Source organism: Moschus berezovskii, chromosome 2 (assembly GCF_049115385.1).
Source record: "Moschus berezovskii isolate FMDL1 chromosome 2, NW_MosBer_1.0, whole genome shotgun sequence".
Lineage (NCBI taxonomy): Eukaryota > Metazoa > Chordata > Mammalia > Artiodactyla > Moschidae > Moschus > Moschus berezovskii.
Genome location: NC_142461.1, coordinates 80,911,658 through 80,918,603, shown reverse-complemented (window position 1 = coordinate 80,918,603; position 6,946 = coordinate 80,911,658). Strand labels below are relative to the sequence as shown.

General features: G+C 44.6%; 1 pseudogene; it reads right to left on the bottom strand.

Moving 5' to 3' along the window:
* Positions 1 to 5,357: 5,357 nt before the first annotated feature.
* LOC129538415 (DNA-directed RNA polymerase I subunit RPA12 pseudogene) lies at positions 5,358 to 5,983 on the bottom strand (annotated as a pseudogene).
* Between the last annotated feature and the right edge of the window lie 963 nt (positions 5,984 to 6,946).

The following is a 6,946-nucleotide window of genomic DNA, read 5'->3' as shown; positions in this document are numbered from 1 at the left end:
TGGTACTGAAGGATGTTAAAGGGGAAGGAGTCGGGACTTGAGAAAGAGGCTCGTGTACTGATGGCCAGTTTGTGGCTGAGGAAGGGGGTCCATGAAGAAATCTGGCTCTCAATCTTTTGGGGATGAAGCAGAACTAGAGACCATGCACACATGGCAGGAGCCCTCAGACCCGAGTCCTGATAGAGCTTCATGAAGGCCTACATGTAATAGATCACTTCCCAGTTTTGAGACCACTTGCAAATCAGGTCCATTTGTAAAATGATATTAAAATTAAGCAATCCATTTTGGGCCACTTTTCCACTTAAGGCGTAATAGGTCCAAGTTATACAACAAAATAAAGGGAGCTTGTTCCTTTTTAAGCCATCTAATTTCTACTCTCCCAACTTGTTAAGAATGCAACCCAAGGGGGCATCTTTGGGGATTTCTGGGATATTTCCCATTTCTCTGCTTCTGACAACCCGTGACTAATGGTTCAGGAGGAGAAGGGGGCCCCGAGACCATGCAAAAACCTTAATTACCTGATTGCTTCTGGTCCCAAAAACTGAAGAAAAAGGGAATGAAGGAGAGACAAGCTAGGGAGGACAGCAAGGGAGCTTGTGGAGATTCAAGGTCTCATGACCAGATGAGTTCCACTATTGTCTGAACAATGTACCATGTCCATGTTTCCCTCCTTTCTGATTGAAAAACAGTGAATCAGGTCCTGAGGAGACAGGTGCGTAAAGGAAAACCTGGGACTGACTGAGAAATCTGTGAGCGAACGGCCCAAGTGTCATCTAAACGGTCTCCACAGAGGCCACTGTGAGAGCTGCGAGGGTAAAAGGGCCAAAGAGAAAGACGGCAAAGGTGCTCAGAGAACTGTCCTGCTGGCAGGTGAGGGTAGACAAGGGAAACATCAGGAAGTAATGTAGAGGCCACTGCTTCCTCGTCTATTTGCCATAAAGTGATGGGACAAGATGCCATGATCTTAGTTTTCTGAATGTTACGATTTAAGCCAACTTTTTCACTCTCCTCTTTCATTTCCATCAAGAGGCTCTTTAGTTCTTCTTCACTTTCTGCCGTAAGTGTGGTGTCATCTGCATATCTGAGGTTATTGATATTTCTCCCAGCAATCTTGATCCCATCTTGTGCTTCATCGAGCCCAGTGTTTCTCATGATGTACTCTGCATAGAAGTTAAATAACCAGGGTGACAATATATAGCCTTGACATACTCCTTTTCCTATTTGGAATCAGTCTGTTGTTCCATGTCCAGTTCTAACTGTTGTTTCTTGACCTGCATTCAGATTTCTCAGGAGGCAGGTCAAGTGGTCTGATAGTCCCACCTCTTTGAGAATTTTCCACAATTTGTGGTGATCCACACAGTCAAAGGCTTTGGCATAGTCAATAAAGCAGAAATAGATGTTTTTCTGGAACTCTCTTGCTTTTTTGATAATCCAATGGATGTTGGCAATTTGAACTCAGGTTCCTCTGCTTTTTCTAAATCCAGCTTGAACATCTGGAAGCTCACAGTTCATGTACTGTTGAAGCCTGGCTTGGAGAATTTTGAGCATTACTTTACTAGCGTGTGAGATGAGTGCAATTGTGCAGTAATTTGAGCATTCTTTTGGCATCCTAAATCACTGCAGATGGTGACTGCAGCCATAAAATGAAAAGATGCTTACTCTTGGAAGAAAAGTTATGACCAACCTATACAGCATATTAAAAAGCGGAGACATTACTTTGCCAACAAAGGTCCGTCTAGTCAAGGCTATGGTTTTTACAGTAGTCATATATGGATGTGAGAGTTGGATTATAAAGAAAACTGAGCGCCAAAGAACTGATGCTTTTGAACTGTGGGGTTGGAGAAGACTCTTGAGGGTCCCTTGGATTGCAAGGAGATACAATCAGTCCATCCTACAGGAAATCAGTCATGAATATTCATTGGAAGGACTGATGTTGAAGCTCAAACTTCAATACTATCAGCCACCTGATGTGAAGAACTGACTCATTTTAAAAGACCCTGATGCTGGGAAAGATTTAAGGCAGGAGGAGAAGGGGACCACAGAGGATGAGCTGGTTGAATGGCATTACTGACTCAATTGACATGAGTTTGAGTAAACTCTGGGAGTTGGTGATGGACAGGGAGTCCTGGTGTGCTGCAGTTCATGGGGTCGCAAAGAGTTGTACACGACTGAGTGACTGAACTGCACTGAATGTAGAGATCATGCCAGGAGAGGTCTCCAGGATGGAGAAGGGTTCAGATATAAAGAGAGAAAGAAAAAAAAGAAATGGGGTGGGGGATGGCTGCCATTTCACACACCCTCCCCACTCCCTGGGTGTCTACTCAGATAGTTACAAACTGTGGTCTTTTCCACAAGGGACAGGGGAAGGGTACCCTCCCTCCACCACCCCCTTTCTTTGGTGGTCAGCCCCAGAAACCAGTGCCCATAAGCTTTAAACTGGTAACTGGGACTGTTAACCCCTGATTGAAACTTTAACCCAGGAAAGAGATATTGAGAAGTTTGTGACGACCAGGCTTCCAGACACTACACAATAGTAAACTTGAATCTCTGTGGTTCTCAGTAACCTCCCATCAAGGAGAACCCTCTGGACCCTGATCTGCAAGGTCCTGTGAGCCTCTTCCATCTCTGTCACCCCTCAGGGTGAACCAGGAACAGCCAGTGGGAGCGAGATCTCACAGGCTGGAAGGAGTGGTGCTGGAGATGCGGATCAACCACTTTCTCAAAGGATGAAACAGAAAAGCAGAGGAAGAAAGAGAAAGGAGAAGTAGAAAGAGAGCGAAAGATTAGAAGAGCAAAAAGAACAACACGGAAGGGTAAAGGGTTGCCTGAATGAGGACCGAATCTCCCTCAAGAAAGGTACTAACCAAGTGCGATGATGCTGAAGCAAAAAGGTTCGGCTTGTTAGCACCGAGAAATCTGTGTTTACCAAGCTAGATGAGACTTCCCCTGTCCAAACCTGAATAGGGCCAAAGGCCCTGCTGTGCTGGCTGAGAGCCCACAAATTACATTATTGATCAGATAGAAACCGACAAAAGGCCAGAGGAGAGTATGAAGGCAAGGCTTTCAGTTCAGTTCAGTTCAGTCCCTCAGTCGTGTCCGACTCTTTGCGACCCCATGAATCAAAGCACGCCAGGCCTCCCTGTCCATCACCAACTCCCGGAGTTCACTCAAACTCATGTCCACAGAGTCAGCGATGCCATCCAGCCATCTCATTCTCTGTCGTCCCCTTCTCCTCCTGCCCCCAATCCCTCCCAGCATCAGAGTCTTTTCCAGTGAGTCAACTCGTCGCATGAGGTGGCCAAAGTATTGCAGTTTCAGCTTTAGCATCAGTCCTTCCAATGAACACCCAGGATTGATCTCCCTCAGAATGGACTGGTTGGAATTCCTTGCAGTCCAAGGGACTCTCAAGAGTCTTCTCCAGCACCACAGTTCAAAATCATCAATTCTTCGGCGATCAGCTTTCTTCACAGTCCAACTCTCACATCCATACATGACCACTGGAAGAACTATAGCCTTCACTAGACAGATCTTTGTTAGCAAAGTAATGTCTCTGCTTTTTAATATGCTATCTAGATTGGTAGCACATTGGTAGTGTTTTTTAATTTCATGGCTGCAATCAGCATCCACAGTGATTTTGGAGCCCCCAAAAATAAAGTGTGACACTGTTTCCACTGTTTCCCCATCTATTTCCCAAGAAGTGATGGGGCCAGATGCCATGATCTTTGTTTTATGAATGTTGAGCTTCAAGCCAAACTTTTCACTCTCCTCTTTCACTTTCATCAAGAGGCTTTTGAGTTCCTCTTCACTTTCTGCCATAAGGGTGGTGTCATCTGCATATCTGTGGTTATTGATATTTCTCCTGGCAATCTTGATTCCAGCTTGTGCTTCTTCCAGACCAGCGTTCCTCATGATGTACTCTGCATATAAGTTAAATAAGCAGGGTGACAATATACAACCTTGACGCACTCCTTTTCCTATTTGGAACCAGTCTGTTGTTCCATGTCCAGTTCTGACTGTTGCTTCCTGACCTGCATACAGGTTTCTCAAGAGGCAGGTCAGGTGGTCTGGTATTCCCATCTCTTTCAGAATTTTCCACAGTTATTGTGATCCACACAGTCAAAGGCTTTGGCATAGTCAATGAAGCAGAAATAGATGTTTTTCTGGAACTCTCTTGCTTTCTCCATGATCCAGCGGATGTTGGCAATTTGATCTCTGGTTCCTCTGCCTTTTCTAAAACCTGCTTGAACATCTGGGAGTTCACAGTTCAGATATTGTTGAAGCCTGGCTTGGAGAATTTTGAGCATGACTTTATTAGCGTGTGAGATGAGTGCAATTGTGCGGTAGTTTGAGCATTCTTTGGCATTGCCTTTCTTTGGGATTGGTTTACTGGGGCTTATACTGCACAATAAAGGAGCCAAAGCATGAGTCAGGAACCCAACTATGGGCACTGGGTTCACTTAATGAGTTAAAGGGAGGTGGATGGATCCTTGGGGCAGAGGGGGGCTTTGGCTCGACCCCTGCCCACTCCCCATCCCAGAGCACTGTGGGCAGGTCACGCACAATCTTCTGCTTTTGCGCAGGGCTGGTGAAGGTGGTGGAGGAGCTCGGAGGTAACGGTCACTCAGTAAGGTTATCAAGCACAAAGGCTATAAAGTCCCTAATTACTTATTAGCCACAACCTTCCAGAGGTCTCATGCGGGGGACACAGAAAATTTTTCCTCTTGGTTTGTTTGAAGTCATCAGCCTGCTATATTTCAGTAGGTGTTGTCTAGGTGCATTTGTTCTGGCAAATTCCTGGCTTTCAGCTTCCCCTTGTTTAAGAAATTGTTGTTTGGATGCAAGTGTGTGGGCAGTGACATCCTGTTGTTTTAGGAGGTTTTGTCCAGGCACGGGTGGATAGCCTTAGGTCCCAGCGATGTCAAGAGAATGAATCTATGCTCCTTATTGAAGCCAAACATCTAAACACTTTCTCTTGTGATCCCCAGTAACCAGAGTGTAGAAACAATTAGACGAACCCATAGGGACTATCTGGGGGAGTCATCCACAGAAGTAGGGAACACTTTAGTATTTGTTCTTGATGATGGGGAGAGGCAGTATTGGGGCAGCAGCAGGTCCATAATATGGAATGCAGCAGCCTAACAACTTTTATCTGAAACTGGTTTGAAGGTGGTTCTACCCTCTTAGCCTCTTGTATAACACATCTATTTTGCAAAGACTGCTTCTGCAGCCTTCCTGTCAACCCAAGCTCTCTTTCTTTTTTTCAAAAAAGTTATTTATTTATTTATTTTTGGTGATGTTGTGTTTTCAGTTGTTGCTCCAGCTTTTCTCTTGTTGCGAGTAGTTGGGCCTGCTCTCTATTTTTTTTTTTTTTTATAGAAAAATATAACTTTAATAAGGACACTCAATTAGGGTAGGAGTACTCTGGGGACAATAGTAGTCCACACACGATTATCTGCTTTTCCTCTGTGAGCAGAACAATGCAATCGGGACATGGACAAAGGACCTAAGAACGCAATATCCTTCAGCTTCCAAGTAAGAAAAGGATTGTTGAATCTCTCAGAAAAAAAATCAAGAATCTTCCTTCTCTTGGAACTTGCAGTTGGTATAGGTGTAGAAGACAGTCTGCCCTTCATCAGCTGATCGCATCTGCCTGGTGTGGTATGCCATTCCCTCGTGCCCACATCGAGAGCAGCGCCTGTCAACCACAGGTCCCTGGAACTCAGGTCCTTCCTCCATCGACAAAGGCATGGCTGTCCCCAGTTTGTTAAACACAACTGAGGTCTTCACAATCTTCCTCTCAAAGTCTCGCACGTTGATGGAGAAGCCACAGTGGGTACAGGCAACGGCATCCTGAGTCCCGGGCAGAGGCAGGATCGAGCTGCAATCAGGACAGAAATCCAGATCTGACTGAAAGCTGGAGCAGATGCCGGCGAGGTCCATGACGGGGAGGGTGGTCGAGGACTGGGACAGGCGAGAAGAGGAAGCCAACCTGGGCCTTCTCTCTAGCTGCCATGCGTGAGCTTCTCACTGTTGCAGAGCACAGGCTCTAGCGCCCACCAGCTTCAGTAGTTGCATCGGGTGGGCTCAATAGTTGGGGCTCCCAAACTCTGGAGCACAGGCTCAATAATTGTGGCGCAAGTGGCTTAGTTGCTCCAAGGCATGTGAGGTCTTCCCAGATTAGGGGTGGAACTACATATTCCTTACCACTGAGCCACAAGGGAAGCCCCCCACGCTCTCTTTATCATCCATTTAATTCTTTTTTAGATTTTATAACTCCAACCAACTTCTATTCTTATATTGTGAGATCTTTACTAGTATTTAAATATTCCCTCTGAAATGTTTAAATACTCCCCACTGATGTCCCTCCTGTTGGTGAAAACACTGAAATATTATTTTTGGTATGAGGGGAAATGCTGGTGAACTTGGGATGTCTAAGTACTAAAAGATCAAAGTACACTCAGTGTTCCTACTGTTTTATTGGCAACAGTCCTTGTGAGAATTTTAGTATCTTTCTGAAAGCTGCTCATGCATTTTGAAAGTAAACAAAGATCTTTATTTTCAAGGAGATTGTGATGAAATGGTTGGATACGTTCTAATTTTTTTCTCATCAAAAAATTTTCCAAATTAATTTAGAATGTTATTCAAAGCCTATTATCCAGTCTTTAAAAATGAGAATGGGTAATCTGAATGGAAGGGCCTTTTTCTCACCAAAGTATGGAGATTTGGCTAGATTTTCTCCCTTTGTTTCTCACAATTGAATACTGTTACACCTCTCCAAAATCCTTTTGCATGAACAGCAATTTCTGTACTCATGTTTGTAGTTCTCTTTGTTTCAAGACATTTTGTCTTTCCTTTCTTAGAGAAAATGTGTTATGTGTATATGTAAATATGTGATTTGGTTGATGGTTAAATATTAGGTGTGGAGAAGGACTCAGAAACTGTCTCT